Source organism: Pseudopipra pipra, chromosome 4 (genome assembly GCF_036250125.1).
Source record: "Pseudopipra pipra isolate bDixPip1 chromosome 4, bDixPip1.hap1, whole genome shotgun sequence".
Taxonomy (NCBI): Eukaryota; Metazoa; Chordata; class Aves; order Passeriformes; family Pipridae; genus Pseudopipra; species Pseudopipra pipra.
In genome coordinates, this window is record NC_087552.1 from 972,030 (window position 1) to 987,313 (window position 15,284).

Consider the following 15,284-nt stretch of genomic DNA (forward strand, 5'->3'; position numbering starts at 1 on the left):
TTTGCTGGTAGAGTTTCTCTGTGTGAGGCTGTACAGTAGCAGGGGCTGCAGCTGACCTGGTAGAGTTTGTGGGCCTTCTGATAACCATGAGAACAGGGCACCCAGACCTGGGGATGCACACAGGGATGTAGCACTTCCCTGCTGTGTGGTTCTTCCTTCAGACTTACAGCTCACTTCTCCAAAGCCAAGTGTGGCCAGTACTGGAGGTACCGGGGTGTTATCCAGAGTCACTGTGCTCCTCACACTGACCCTGTAGCATTTGTAGAGATCCTTCCCGTCATCCCCATCAGTGCAGCGACATCTTCTTGGAGGATCATCTTCCCAAGTAACCAGGCAGCACAATCCCCATGGGACTCAGAGCCCAGGTGTTTGATGTGGCTCCTTTCCCAGGGCCAGCCAAATTCCCACCCGCCACGGCACTCGGAGTAACAGGACAAACAAGCAGCACTGCCAGGTGTTTTGACACCAGGGAGTTGGGGGAGTTCACAGTGGAATAACAAGCAAATAGCATGGATGGAAAAATCCTTTCCCCCCTCTAGCAACTCTGGAAAAGCCAACGGCCAGTCAGGCCGAGGTGCCACGCGCCTGTTAGGACTCGGTAATTGAGTGAAATCATACGGCCTCGTGATGACAGGGCACAGAAGTCTAAGGGCACATTGCTCAACCCTCTTGGCATCTTTCTAGACCTGCAGTGGCTGAAGGGCCACGGCAGGGTTCATCCTGCTGGGTGCGTGCACAGCTCCGACTCTCCCTTTGCTTTTAGGCACAAGTTTGGTCTCTGACAAGTTTTGTATCCACCTGGCTGGTTTATTATAGACTCAAAACCTCAGAGAATTTGATGAATTCGAAGAAAAAAAACCAAACAATACCCAAAGCCACAACAGCCTGTAATATTTGACACTCCTGCTTATCAGAGACTCAAACCTAATTCATTGTGCTGGTTTTGTAGAAGCCTTATACCTAGAAGAAAAATACTTGTAGCAAAAATGCAAATCCTTCATTCCTGTCAAACCAACAGTGGGTGAAGGTGAAACAACTTCTGATTGTTGCAGAGCTTTCCGTGTGGCAGTGCTTTAAACAACATTTAGTCTCTGTGTGAAAGCACCCACCAGCAAGAAACTTAATGTAAAACAAGCTTTTCCTTGTTCCCTGGAATTGTGAGCCTGAAATGTGGTGCTGATTTAGAGTTTCATGTGTAAGATAATGATTCCCCTGTAATGGTGCTGTTCTCCTCTCCAGTTGGCTTATGTCTGTGTTCCATCATGGTTCCTTGTCCCCTTTGTATGGCAGATCATGAGCAAATTGTCTGTAAGGTGCTTGGTCCATGAAAAACACAAAGGACATGAGACATGAAATGTACTCTTTTTTTGTAATTATTTGGGAAGGTTTCTTTTATTTTCTTTTTTTTTTTTTACCTGTCTGGTACCACAACAAACACTGTGGTTTGTCATTGTAGGATCTTGTTGTTCTCACTCCTCAAAGAAAGGGTGATAACATCAGCAGACTGCTGGGGAACAACATCATTTGATGTCTGCCACAAGGCTAGTTGTATGTCAGGGTACAGCTCTCCTGAAGTCCGTACAGAGGTCCCTACTCAGCTCCAGGAGGATCAGACCAGGTTTTATGTTCTTTTTTAAAAGGCCAGGACCCAGGAACACTTAATGTGAAGAACAGTCAGTGCATGGGCAAGTGCTTTGTTTGTGCACTCAGCTGCAGCTCAGACACGTGGTGGCAGTGGTAATTACGGGGTCAGATCCAGTTGCCATTCAGCTGGGCATCTTCCACATCCTGTGTGATCCAGCGTGAGTCCAGCAGAGTTCCTTCATCCATCAGCCCATTTCATTCATCTCTCTGCCCTGTCTCATGTGCTGCGGAGAGCCCAGGAAAAGGAGAGAGGGAGGGAGAGGGAGAGGAATTGGAAGAGGGAGAGGGAAGAGGGAGAGCCTCCGCTGGTACCAAGAGCATATCCCAAAACCTGCAGCCAGCCCCAGTACTTTGTGGCTTCTCTAGGTGTCAGTCAGGCCCCTCTCTGATGAGGCTGGTGGGTGCACATCAGCACTGCAGTAGCAGAGGTAAAACAAAAATCAGGGCCGAAGCCTCTGTACCAGGGCCCTCCACAGAGAAAAAAAAAGAAAGAGCTCCTCTCCCAGTGCTACGCCCTTCCTTTCCAACCTCTCCCCTAAATCCAGGTTACCCAATTCCAATATGATTTACCTCACAGCTGCCACTTTGAAATGCTTTCCTGCTGTCACCCTTGTCTGCCCTTCACTATTAACCACTGTCACATGCCTTGCATCGCATGACTTAATCGTTTGAGACTTTGGACTCGATTTACATATATAAACAAATAAAAAGATACACACCTGCAGTTGCTGTGGCCAGCTGGCAACTGCCTGAGCAGTAGCTGCATTCCTGGACCATGACATTTAGCGGGGCAGCAGATGGGAATTGCATGAACTGCTCCTCATTGACAGCCATTGGCAGCAACCAGTGCCAGCAAGATCCAAATCCAGCCAGCTCCGCTCCTTTCTGTGCAAGCAGCTTGCATCTGCTCCAGCACATGGCCTGGGAAATTCAGCCAGTCCTGTGGGAATAGCTGGGAGTCTCCATGCAGAACTGAGAGGCAGCTGTATCCTGGTCGCACACACAGGCAGCACAAAGGGGCTGGGCCTGGAAACTTTTTGTCTCCATCCAAGAGCTTGCAGTGGGAAAGGAGAATTGGAAAGGTGGATAGCTGTTGCACTGACAGAATCCAGACATTTCTTCCTGCAAGACTTAAGGGAAAGAAAGATGTAGTTAAACTCCTGCTTAGTTTCAAGGGCACATTAAGTGCTCAGCACTTTCTGATGAGGGGTTTGGGGTATGACATGTGAGGAACTAAGGTTAATAAATAATCAAACCTGGTTTTAATAGTTAACATTTCTCGGCAGTGTATGAAAAGCATTGGTAGCTCCTGTGGCAGGAATGAGAGTGCCCACATGTTTTAAGTCAGGCTTGTGTTTAAACGCTTGAGTCAATTAAAACTCCAGGGCAGCATAGGTTTCATTAATAATAATCCAGTGTTTCACCACAGGATACTCTAATTGTTCCTCATCGGGAAGATGTGATCCCAGGGACAGAAAGATTAACCTTCTAAGAAGCTGAAATGATAACATTCAAAGCACTACCCTAAATGATAATGAATTGCGTGTTCATCTCGTGGACTTTGATGATAACAACCAAAACACATGCACGTTGGGCAGCTGGTTTAGGGGACAGACTTCCCCTGGATCACAGCAAATTTTTGGGTAACAACTTATCACGGTTTAAGGAGTCCCAGTATGTCATGATACTTCGCTCTTCCAGTTCAACTTTCATAAGACCCTTGGGAACTTTGCAACCCAATAATTAAGCCTCTCTGCTCTATTGAGAAATCATCCTGTAGGAGCAGCACAGCATCTCAGCATAAGCAAGGAAAAACCCCGATGATTGATGTGATTTGGGAAATCTCATGTATAGGTGGCATCGGTGCCTAATCCCGGGGGGCAGCTCTAAACTTAACCCAACATGGGCCACATGGTGACTGTGCAGGAGGCACTGCCTGTGGAATTAAACCAGCAAATTAAAGCAGCAGAGATCACCAACAGAGATCAAGACTGTCTCGGAGACACCTGGGGAACACTTTTTAAGTCAGGAGTTGTTCTCTGCACCTAACCCATAGCCACCCTGGCCTTCTCTCCACACTCTGCCACTTTTGACTCAAACACCAGGAACCATGCAGGAAAGGTGTCTGGAGCCAGTGTGCAACCACAGGAGAGACCAGTGTGTGAAATAACTTCTTTCTTTGTGTCTCACATTTAGGAAACCTCTCCCTGCCTCACTTCTGCTAAGCCCTGTTGGAGAACCAGAGCAGAGATGACACAATCCCAGTGGAGCACTTACCGATGGTTGGCACCAGGAGAACATCTGGTGTGGGCAGTGGCTGGAGCTCAGCATCCTAGCAAGGTAATTAACTCTGTCCAGAATTCAGGATAAACACAGGAGAGAAGCTGATGGGAGCATATGCGACAGACAGGAGGCAGATCCAACCTAGGTGAAGGGTGATCGTGGGATTTATTCACAGGGCTGTGCAAATGGTACCCTTCCCATGTGCTGCCCAGCCATGGTTTCTGTGGGCTGTCTCACCCTGAAGGAAGGGGCTGTCCTGTCCAACCTTCTTTGGGCTTTAGCCTTGTGGGTGGGCAAGGCTGGGAGCAGTTGGGTCAGAACCTACCTCTGGAGCACTTGGGCTGCATCCAGTGGAGGAGCAGATGCCTCCTGGGGTGTTCATAATGGGAGGGGCAGCCCCTGGAAGCAGCAACCACCAGCAGCACCTTGGCATGTCAGCACAAGGCTCCCGGGCACCTGGCTCTGCTGACTCCCTGTGACAGCAAACGTGCCCTTCTGCAGGGACAGAACCCCGTGCTCAGCCCCAGAGCCCAGTGTCTGCCCAGTGCCACAGGCACCCTGCTGGCCCCACAGGCACCCTGCTGGCCCCACAGGCACCCTGCTGGCCCCAGGCACACTGGGCACAGGGCAGGAGCCCTGGGGGAGCCGGGTGGCCTGCAGGGTGTGCCCGGGCCAGCGCTGCCACATTGCCAGCTGAGATGCTTTCCCAGGGCAGGTTAAAGCTGGACAGAAGTCAGCATTAAAGACAGATCCAGAGATAAAAAAGCTCAGATTTCCATCGATTTACTTCGCCACATCATTCACAAGCACACTTTGATCTCGAGTCATCTGTTGCTATAATTACTGAGCCATGGTTGATGCAAACACACTTCCCACTGTGGCTGGGTCACTGCAGCAGGGACTTGCTTGCTCGAGCACTGACCCAAGCTTGTGTTCCCATTCCTTTCTCTGTCCAAAGGGCTTCCCACCGAGAGTTATCTGGCCAGTAACTAACTATTCTTTGGAGATCAGAGCTTTGTGACTGGCAGTCAGTTCTCCTCTGCCACAGGTGTGGAGCAGTCACTGCAGAAAGAGGCTCTGGTACAGGGGAGGGCCATACAGAGAGCTCATGGAGGGCAGACAAGCTGCTGAGCCGTGCCCGGGGGCACTCAGGATCAGACAGTTGGGTGCTTATCTGCGGGTGATCGCTGCACCTTTTGATGTTCCCCTGCTGCTGTTTGGACAAGCCCATTCAGGAGCTGTTCCAGAAAAGCCACTCCACTGTACGGTTTTAGCAGAGCAAGGCAGGATCTGATCCTCAGTGTAAACACGCCTTCAATAAAACAGGTGCATTTTATCTTGTGCAGCTCCCTGCCTCCTCCAGCGAGGTCAGCCCCGTGTGCCTCCCGCTGCTCCTCTGCCTGGGGATGGCATTCCTGGGGACAGGCCACAGCTTGTCCTGGCTTTCTTTGATGCTGCCTGCGGGCTGCAGAGGATGTGTTGATGTGAGGGGGAAAATGCTGCTTCATGAAAAAGGGAGAAGGGAAACCACTGGAAGCAAGGATGACAACAGAAGAAGGCCCTGACATCCTGGGGACCGGAGAGAGAGGAGTTACTCTAGAGATGCTGTTCCCCCTGATTGTGCTTGCAGACGTTACTCCAGGGGCATCTGGGTGCCTCTGCCTTACCCAGGTTTGGTGGGTGGCACATGTCCCATGTTAAGTTAGAAGCTACCTCAGTCCTATCTGAACTCACTGCCCTTTCTCTCTTTTCCTGCCAAGAGCAGAATGACGTCAGAGGCCCTGAGTCATGGACAGCCACGTTAGGCCAAACCTGTGCCCTCTGGTCTTTAAAGAAACCCTTCCTAAAGCACCCATGTTAAAGGCCAGTTTAACTGAGGAGGCTGTTGCCAGTCAGGAAAGGAGAGGATTTTATATTGTTTTATCAGTTTGCACTTTGCCATATCAGTGGTTTCCATGATCACTGACTTGTCCTTCTCATCCATGCAGTTGCACTTGCTCCTGGGGCACTTACAGTCACCTTCTGTTTCTGAGCAATTGCCACACAGTGATTTGACTTAAACAACGTAACAAGTAGAACACAGGAAATGAGAGAAGAAAATATTTATGGGAAGTGGAATTTTTGAGGAACAGGCCACTTAGCAAAGTTTGTTTCAGATGCTCTGCTTGGAGGCTCTTTTGTTTATATGTCACGTGATTTCTTAGGCAGGAGACAGAGGGATTTCCCTGTATATGTAACTGTAAGTTCTTTATAATAAAACTGTGGTAGGGGCTCAAATGGTATTACAGACTTTGAAAAGGCCAAGATTTCATAAGCTGATGATCCATGGGGGAAGTGCCAGGTTAATTCTCACTGTTGCAGTGGTAATACAATCTCTAAGAGTGGGAGCCTTTTCCAGGTTTCTTTTGCCTTGGATCAAAATCTGACTAGCTCATTCCAGTAGGGCATGGTGCAGAAAGCAGCTTGTCCCAGGCCTCCAGACATCCTCAGCCTCCTTGGACCTGAGCACCAGTGGTGCCCAGGTGTGGTGCCTCTGCTCCTCAGACAGCCTCTTGGCTTCCCAGCCATGCTCCTCTGCAGGGTATTCTCCCTCTTTCTTTCCTTCAGGTTTCTTTTCCGTGGGGACTGCTCCCCTTCCCTTATCCTACCTCCAAAGAATACCTGTATTTTCCATGGGTTTCTTTGTGTTACAATTTGCTTTTCTGGTTGTGTTTATGACCATCTTAAATGCAATGTGTCATCACTGCCTTTTGACATAAAAGTATTGTCACCATTGTCAAAAGGAAACACAAATGTTATGGCAACAAAGCAGTTGCATTATCAAAACAGCAGGTTTGTGTTCTTTATAATTCCCATTCCATGGGAAATTGCCAGACTTTTGCTCCTATCCAACCATGGAAAAAGCTACAAAGTCACTGCTGATTGAAAAGAGGCTCCACATACTTCAACCTTCTTGGTTTTCAGACATTTGCAATGACTATTAACACAAACCATTGAATATGTATTATCTAGAGTCATTGCAATTGAATTGCAGGTGCTTTCTGGAAGGAAGGAACACCTGAGAGCTCTCATCCCTGAGAATAACTCCCTGTGCATTAGCACCACCAAACTACTGAGGAATTCCAGGCCACATGTGACCTCTGGCTCTGCAAGGATCAGCCTCACTGGAGCTCCTCCGTGTGACATGTGAAGCTCCCGTGTCGCAACAGCCCCGCTACCAGCTCCTGGGTAGGAAAGCAAGTGGAAAAGTACTGCTGAGATGGACTTCCCTCACCCCCTCATCAAGGGCCAATGACACAATGGAGCATGCCTGGTATCCTGCATTTCCCAAGCGGCCTCTGCTAGGGAGGGACCTCTTCCACGTCTGCAATAGATGGGGCTGATAACGTGTGCCCACGGCAACACTGAGGAGTAGGTCACACGAGGCATTGCTGGGGATGGCAGCATCAGGAATTATGTCACGTCTGGTTGATCAATGTATCACCACCTCCACTGCAGAAGGGATCAGAGCAGCTATAAATAGTTTCGGTAACCTGTCCCCTGTGAAGGACTGTAAAGAATACTGGTTTTTAGGTCACAAAACAAGCAATTATGTACCAAGAGGAAATTGCCCAAGTATTTGCCATGTGTGGTTGCTTTTCTTGAATTCACCTTCATGGTGTGTCAGTTCCAGAGGGTCAGTCGTGTTTCCCAAAGACACGTGTTTCTGTAACGACACTGGGTGTCCAGTTAAACCCTGCAGTCTGACCCTGCCCTGGGAAATGTGGTGGGGATGGGGACAGCAGGCTGGGAGCCCCTGAGCAACTTCTGCTGATGCCTGCCTTTCCTTGCATCTAATGGCTGCTCCACAGCTTCCACAGGCTGCCAAGGAGCTGAGCCCTCTGCCTCTTGTAGTAGTCCTGCTTCTAAAACGAGTAATACTGACTGGGAGAGAGGTGATGAACAGCAGCCTACTCTGAGCCCCCTCTGGAGCCTTCTTGTGTTTCACGAGGCTTTTCTGGTAGGACAAAAAAAAGGCAGGAGAAGCCCACCCGTGGGGAGAGTTCTGATGGCAGGAAGGAAGTGGTTAGCAGGTGACATTCAGAGCTCCCACTCACAGCCAGCCCTTCCCTACCAAAGGGAAGTGCTCCTGCTTTGAAGTTTATTTGGAAAGCTTTAAAAATACTTACTAATTCAGGAACACTTTGCAATGTAAATATGCTCCCTTGGTACACTAAGAATTAGATAACAAGCTCATACCTCTTTTAGGAACAGAGCTTGTCACTGCCACAGCCTCTCAGAGGCCTTGAGTTATTCTTTTCCCTCTATTTATAACAAGTGGTTTCTCTGCCAAAAAAAAATCCATGTGGAAATGTGCATGTTTAGTGTCTCTGTGATCAGTTTTGTGTCCCATCTCTGCCACTAGACAGAGAACTCCAAAATTCACCCAGCCCAGTCCATCTTTGCCAGCAGACAGTTGAAATGAATTCCCATTTCCCAGCCAAAGGAGTAAGTGGCCCCTGTGAGGACAGTCCTTCCCCGTTGTGTTGCAGGGCCTGAGCCGTGGCAGAGTCTGCAGGAGGACGGGTGGGTCACGCACCACAGCGAGCTGCAGTGGAGCCAGGTGCCACATGGGAGAAGGTCAATAAAGCAGCAAACGTAAGTGATGGATTGTTTCTGCGAGATAAATACACGTAGAGTTATCTGGAGCCAGCGCGGAGTAACGAGGGCATGCGGGGCAGGGGAGGGGGGGGAATGGGGAAATGAAAAATGGACTGCTCACAAGGGTGGGGGGTGGGTTTCAAAAAAGGTGTATAACTCTAGCAAAGATTCAGGCCAGGTGGGCTGGCCTTCCAGAGAGAAAAGTATGGGTCTGTTGTCTCAGCCAGCTTCCTCTTTGTGAGTATTGGCCATGTTTAAGACTGTTTTGCCTTATCTGTAAAATCCCCACCTCTGGCTGTTGCCCTGTAATCTTTTCAGCTTTTGGATCTCCATGAGGGAATAGTAAAGGTGGTACCCAACACACTTTATGTAAGCAGCAATCCTTGAAACACTGCAGTCCGGTTCCACCAAGAAATTTAGCCTTCCTTGCAGCTCATGGACATAATTCCCTTTCCTCATCCCTCAACCAGGCCTGAAAGCCCTAAAACTGGGACCAGCTGTGTAGAGACTGTCTGGCAGGAGTGCTCCTTTGACACCTACATCATGATTAAGTGCCAGTGACTCAAGGAGGTCAGGATCAGGTCTTCAGAGGGGAGAGAAGCAACCATTCAGAGGAAAGGGGTCACAGGAATTAGCAAGGGCTGGTTTTTCACTCGTTTGATAATACTGCTGTAGAACTAAGGGAACAAACGTCACTCACGCTCAGTCATCTGCAAATAATCGACCTAAAGTAAACCACCCCCACTTACTGCTCCTTCAGGTGTAGACAACTTCCAGGTCCTGGCTGGGTGGGGGATTTCCTGTCTGCATTTGGTTTGTACCTTTTCCAAGGCTTGTGGTTTGCCAGCTGGTTCGTGCCTTCCATTAACACCTGCTGCATGTTTAATTCGTTTTTAATTTTTCAACTGGGGGAGTGAGGCCTGACTTCTGCAACTGGCACAATCCATCCTGGCAGCTGAGTCTGTGCCGCCTTCTGCCTGCTGTGAGCCAGAGGGTTTGCTCAGTTTTGTTTTGCCAAAAGTTACCTTGATAGTGTAGAAATGGAAAACAAACGGAAAGAAAGGGAGCAAAACAGAAGCACAGCTTCCAAGTTATCTCTGTTCATTTGCCAAGAGACTGTGCAGAGCCATGCATTGTCCCCTTGGTCTCTTTGTTTGACACCTCTTGAGAGAGAAGCCATTTCAAAGGGGGATTTCCCTTCCTCTCTTTCTTTCCTGGGGAATCTGAGACTTGGGGGGTTCTTTGGAGGCCTGGATGCAAGACATACACACACACACCTGGAAATCTGCCTGGAAAACCACAGCTAGAGATGCAGGGAGAAGCTGAGCATGGGCTCCTTCCTCCCAGGCAGCATTTTGGCCTCTGGCAGGTCTGGGTCAGGGCACCAGACGGGAGCAGACAGTTGAGGCAGCCCCCAGGCCTCAGCCAGCTCACACACACAGCTGAATGCCAGGCACAGCAGGCACTGGGAGCACATCTTTGGTACCATCCTCCAAGGAAAGCAGCACTGCTTTCCACTATTGGCAGGGGGGACTGGACGTAGGGAAGGGCTTTGGGAAAAAGCAAAGATCCTCTGTGCAGATCCTGGTCTCACATTGACTTATAGGACTGCTGTCAGTCCTGTCATCTCAGAGATGAAAAGATGTGCTACATCATCCATCCTGTTATCCTGACATTTCAGTTGGGACATTCTTCAGGGAAATACAGCAGAAAATCTGCAGGTAACAGATATTTGTAGACAGGTCAAAAAGCATGTTACCTGAGGAACGACTGTTTTGACTAATGTCCTGTTGCATACCATGAAGCAACTGGGAAGAAGGAATAACAGTTATCTGCACAATCAGAAGTCTGCACAAACCTCTGATGAGGAGCTGGGAGTGTCACCAGGAACATTTAAACCAGAGGTGAAGCCAGAAGAAAATTTCTGCATACCACCCCATTGTAAACGCTGCATTGCAGGGGTATGAGCAGAAATGGGGGAAATTTCTCACTTGGTCTTTTCTGTTGAGGTCAAACAGGAGGTTTCTAGAGCAAAGGGCAGAGTGACTCAAGTGTACATGAAACTGCCGGGAAATGGTCTCAAGTCCCACAGTTGTGACATCAGAGCCCTTCACCCCAAGCACCAGGCCCGGCCCAGGCCCTCGCACGCCCTGTGTGCAGAGCAGGGGCACTCCACTCTAGGTGGCCAGGTCAGGGAGTACAGAGCTGATGTGAGTGCCTCAGAGAGCACAGCTAGTGCTCAGCCTTGGGGAGGGGGCATCTGACACAGCTGCACCCAGTGCAGACACTGCTGTGGACTGTTTCCCACACATGGGAGTGTGTCCAGAGGGGGTCAGCTATGCCTGGGGCCTGCCAGCAAGAGGAGTGAGTAATGGGGTACCTGCAGCTGAGCTGCTCAGAGGAGAAGCCTTGTATAGGTTGCCTAACCATCACCCCCTTCCTTCCCAGTGAAGCATGTGGCGTGCAAGATAGCATTGGCTCCAGACAGCTGATGACAAGTTGAGTGTAGGTGTCTGAGAGATTTAAAAAAAAACAACAGAGAAAGTTTGTTCTTATCCAAGCGGATTTCCTGGAGCGATGAGTGAGCCTGGCGTGTTTCCACTCTACCTTTGGCATATGCCTGTACGTCTGGGCAGGCTGACACAGCCTCATCCATTCCTAGTGATAAAGTGCCCTCACAGATACTGTGTTAGAGCCTGCTCTGTCCTCACCTCTGCTGCAGCAACCCCAGCCCTTATGCAGCCTCTGGGGCAGCTTTGCAGGAGGGAGCAGGGGAGAACTAACCTGCATCTTGCTGCTGTCACCTTGGAGTGCCATACCTGCTGTCTTTGCTTGCTCCTCTGGGCCAAAACCAACTGCCTCCTCCCAGCAGCAGCTGCAGTAATTCAGACCCCTGGCAGCCCCCATATTCCTGTACTCACTCGTGGCTGTGACAGGCCCGAGAAGCCCTTTGCTCCTCACCAGGCATCCTACCAGCTGCTCTCTTCTCTAGCCACCTGAGGAAGTGTTTTTCCCTTGTTTCAAATAAACTTATGTCCTGACACTGAGCCAGCTACTGGAACTATTTCAGGTTGAGGATTACCAAACTTAGGTAGCAGGACAGTAAGTTATATTACAGCTGTTTGCCAACAGCTCTGTTTAAAACCAAAAGCAACCATCTAGTTAGTGTGGAAACCATTCCATTCATGTAACCTCTGCATCTGCAGCGCTTGGATTCCAAAGCTGCAGCTCTGGCTGGCCATGACATCTGGTGGCTACACTTGAGCTCAGTGAGTTCTGGGATGTCTGGTAGCAAAGCATTCCCCAGGATCACTGTGGCAGGCTCAGATGGATGCAGAGCCATGCCTTGGAAACCCTTCCCTGCGTGTAACCTCAGCAGCCACAACACTTGTGTTCCAGCCTGTAGCTCTGGCTGGGTTTGGTCCATCCGTGGGTACACCATGACATCTGGTGGCCACACTCGAGCTGCCAGTCTGTGCGTCTGTGACTGTGATTCTGGCTGGTTTGGTTCATTTGTGGGCACACCATGACATCTGGTGGCCCTAGTGGAGCTCTGCAAGTCTGTGATTCTGGCTGGTTTGGTTCATTTGTGGGTACGCTACGGCATCTGGGGGCCACAGTGGGGCTCTGCAAGCGTCATGGTGTCTGAGAGCAAAGCCCTGGGACCACTGTGGCAGGCACAGATGGATACAGAACCATGCTGGAGTGTTAGCAAGGGCTAAATAATCGCTTTGGCATCTTTCTCCCTTCCAGACTCACTCGTGTCCCCCCGAGCCGCCGGGAGAAGAATGCAGCCTGCAGCAAACCCGCAGGCCCAGACTCAGTTTAGATTGAGTGTCATTGAGAAAGTTCAGCAGGGAGATTGTGTCACCAAACAAGCTCCAGGAGGGCTTGTGCTAATGGCTTAAACCTGAGCGTCTCAGGACTCCCCTACTTAGAGGGGAAGCCTTGTTTCTCTTTTACCTTTGGACCATATGTGTCCCTGGGGAGGGAAGTTCTTTATCCAGTGCCATGTCCAAATCCGTGATGGATTTACAGGTGTAAGCCCACCCCACAGGGGGAACCTGTAGAGTGGGACATGTGAGTGTGCAGCAATGTGGCCCCTCTGCCACCGAGGCAGCAGAGATCCTCCCACTGTGCACCTACTTTGTGTCTTAAGCTGCAAATAGCAGCTGTGCAGACACTTTGTTCCACTTTGCACTTTGTTCTGAAAGAGGAGGTAAGAATAGACAGGACAGGCTGAAATTCGGAGTAAGTCAGGTACAGAATGAATAAGAAAGTTCTTTCAGGCAACTTCCATGGGAGCATGTTCAGATGTAGGCAGTAAATCTGTCTGCAAGGGAGGAACGGGTGATTGGGATTTCAAGAAGCAGATTAAGTCATGCAAGTGCTAGCAAAGCTTCTCCTTAGACTTGTGCACTTCCACCATTTGGAAAACTAGGACAAACAGAATTGAGGGCATAAGCACCAGCTCTGTCTTTGGCCTCTACCTGGCTCAAATGTAGAGCCAAGAAGCCCGAGAGCAAGGTGGTTCCCTGTTGTGGATGCAGAATTTGCCTTCCTTGGTCTCACCACATGGCTCCCTGGTGTAAGGCAGGGTGTTTAGGATTCCCTGCCCTGCCTAGAGCCCCGGCTGCACCAGAGAACTCAGCAGGAAGCTATGGGAACCCCTCTTTGGTGGTGAAACTCAGATGAGAGCTTTTTCTTTCCCTGTGTGATGATGGGGCATAGTTCTCCTGTGCTGTCTTTGATGAGGGCAGACTGCTGAGCTGGACACATATCCATGCTGCCCTGTTCATTTTCATGGTGACACTTCCAGGCACAGCCAGGGACTTGCATAAAAGTCAGACTGTTCTTCCCGTGCCTAAGTGGAGACACAGGAACAGAAGAGTCAGAAGTGGCTCACTGCTGTAGCACGGCCCGATGTTGTGACCCGTGCGCTCGGCGTCAGCCCTGGGAGCTGGGAAGCCCCTCTGTTCCCCTGGACTGTCACGTAGCCTGGACACCAGGTCAGCACAGAGATATGATCTGGGTGCAGGGGCTGTGCCTGCTCACATGGCTGGGGTGTCCCAGCTGTCCTGTGCCTCAGGTCTCACCAACCATCAGGGCTAATTCATGTTCTTGGTGCTGAGCTCATCTGTCACTCGCTGTCCCGGGGCCGGTCTGAGGCCCCTCTGTAACACTGACCCTGGAGCACGTGCTTTCTCAGGGACCTTCCCATGTGTACAGGCAGCAGCCCGAAGAGCCACGTCCCTTCCTGACTGGCACTCTATCTCCCTCAATCAAGAGGCTGTCTGCCCCGGGAGTTGTAAAGTGTCCTGCCAGCAGCCCTTAATGACCGCTGACTGTCCCCTCCCTGCATGGCTGTGACACTTCCAGCCCCGAGGCACAGCACTGCACCAGTGGTATTTTGGGCCTTGGCCTGACCTTCACGTGAGCCTCAGGGTTCAAAGCCATTGCATCACCATTTGCTCCCAGTAGGATGTCCTTCATCAAGAACAGTGTCATAAGATTATTGAGTTTTAATAGAAGTGATAGGAGGTGATCACAGGCTTGCCCAGCCCCAGTTCTTGTTTCTGAAATGTCAGTTCAAATAAATGTCATGTTCTAGCACCTGCTTCTTGGAGCAAAGGAGCTGGGTATGTACAGTAAAACCCACAGCCTGCACAACAGGGCTATAGAAGTAGTAGAGCAGCTTGTACGTGCCACAACTACCTATGTAGTGACAGATTCACCATCTGCCTCCACAGAGAGGCCTGTGGGCTTTCAGAAGTCAATTTAGCTGGATCAGCATGCCAGGTGAACATGGCAGGGAACCACTTCCCAACACCCAGTTCTGCAAAGGGGCACTGGTGAGGCTGTTCCATGCACAATTGTGCCATGCAGGTTGCTTTAAAACCTGTTAGTAGCCAGTGTGTCTGCATCCTGAACTCCCTACCCCACCTAGTTATCTCTTCCTTCATTTCTTGCAATGTTCAACATTTTGGAGCTGCATCCAAAGGGCTGAACTTCCCAAGCATAACACTGCAGAGAATGGCAACACAAACCATGTTGTGGCATCCCACCTTTTGGGGAGGGCACCGATTGGAGTCAGGCCACACCATCCCTCACGTGCTTTCTGCTTTCACATACTGAGGCTGAGTTTATTTTTCGTGTGATTTTGTCTCATCATGCAAGGAAAAGGTTCCTTTACCTTTTCCCACCTGCCTTTCTCCGTCCCCCTTCCCTGTTTCTCTAGAGGCCCACGTGCCTCCTCAGGTACGATCTGGCCAACTTGCAGGAATACCTGCTCATTCTGCCCTCAGCATTTGCAGAGACCTCGCAGAACAGCTCCCACAAGTCAGTAAAGTAAAAGCAGCTGGGGCAGTGAAAGGTGTGTGGAGCAGACTGCAGGGTCACAGGTCACCCAAGAGGCCACGGGGAGGGAGGAGCAATGTCCCCACTGGTCCAACCCTACAGGGCACATCAGCTTTCCAGGTTTGCCATACACAACAAAGCCACATACACAACTGACACCACTCCTCCTCCACTGTCCCCTTCGCTCTCTCCTGCAGGATCCAACGCTTCCAAAGAAAAGCAGCCTCGTGGGACAGCTGACAGCAACGGGGAAGAGGTTCAAGCAGATATAAGTAAGTAGGTCTGCCTTGTCCAAGCAGGGGTGGGCAAACTGTCACCAGCTCCCTGGGGGTGGCACTGGTGCTTGCTGGACACCTGGG

General features: G+C 50.3%; 2 long non-coding RNA genes across 4 annotated transcripts in view; one reads left to right on the forward strand and one right to left on the reverse strand.

Moving 5' to 3' along the window:
* LOC135412596 (uncharacterized) overlaps positions 1 to 15,284 on the forward strand; it is a 68,597-nt gene that overhangs the window by 36,886 nt on the left and 16,427 nt on the right. For 2 of the 3 annotated variants that reach the window (XR_010429762.1, XR_010429761.1), the window contains 3 exons: positions 3,841 to 3,984; positions 6,962 to 8,565; positions 15,123 to 15,197. This is a non-coding gene — a long non-coding RNA (uncharacterized LOC135412596). The remainder of the gene's footprint in view (positions 1 to 3,840; positions 3,985 to 6,961; positions 8,566 to 15,122; positions 15,198 to 15,284) is intronic. The other variant, XR_010429763.1, reaches the window with a different exon arrangement.
* Positions 2,500 to 4,487, reverse strand: LOC135412598 (uncharacterized). Its single transcript, XR_010429765.1, has 3 exons — positions 4,253 to 4,487; positions 3,922 to 4,068; positions 2,500 to 2,774 (listed from the first exon to the last, which is right to left on the reverse strand). It is a non-coding gene; the product is annotated as an uncharacterized LOC135412598 (long non-coding RNA).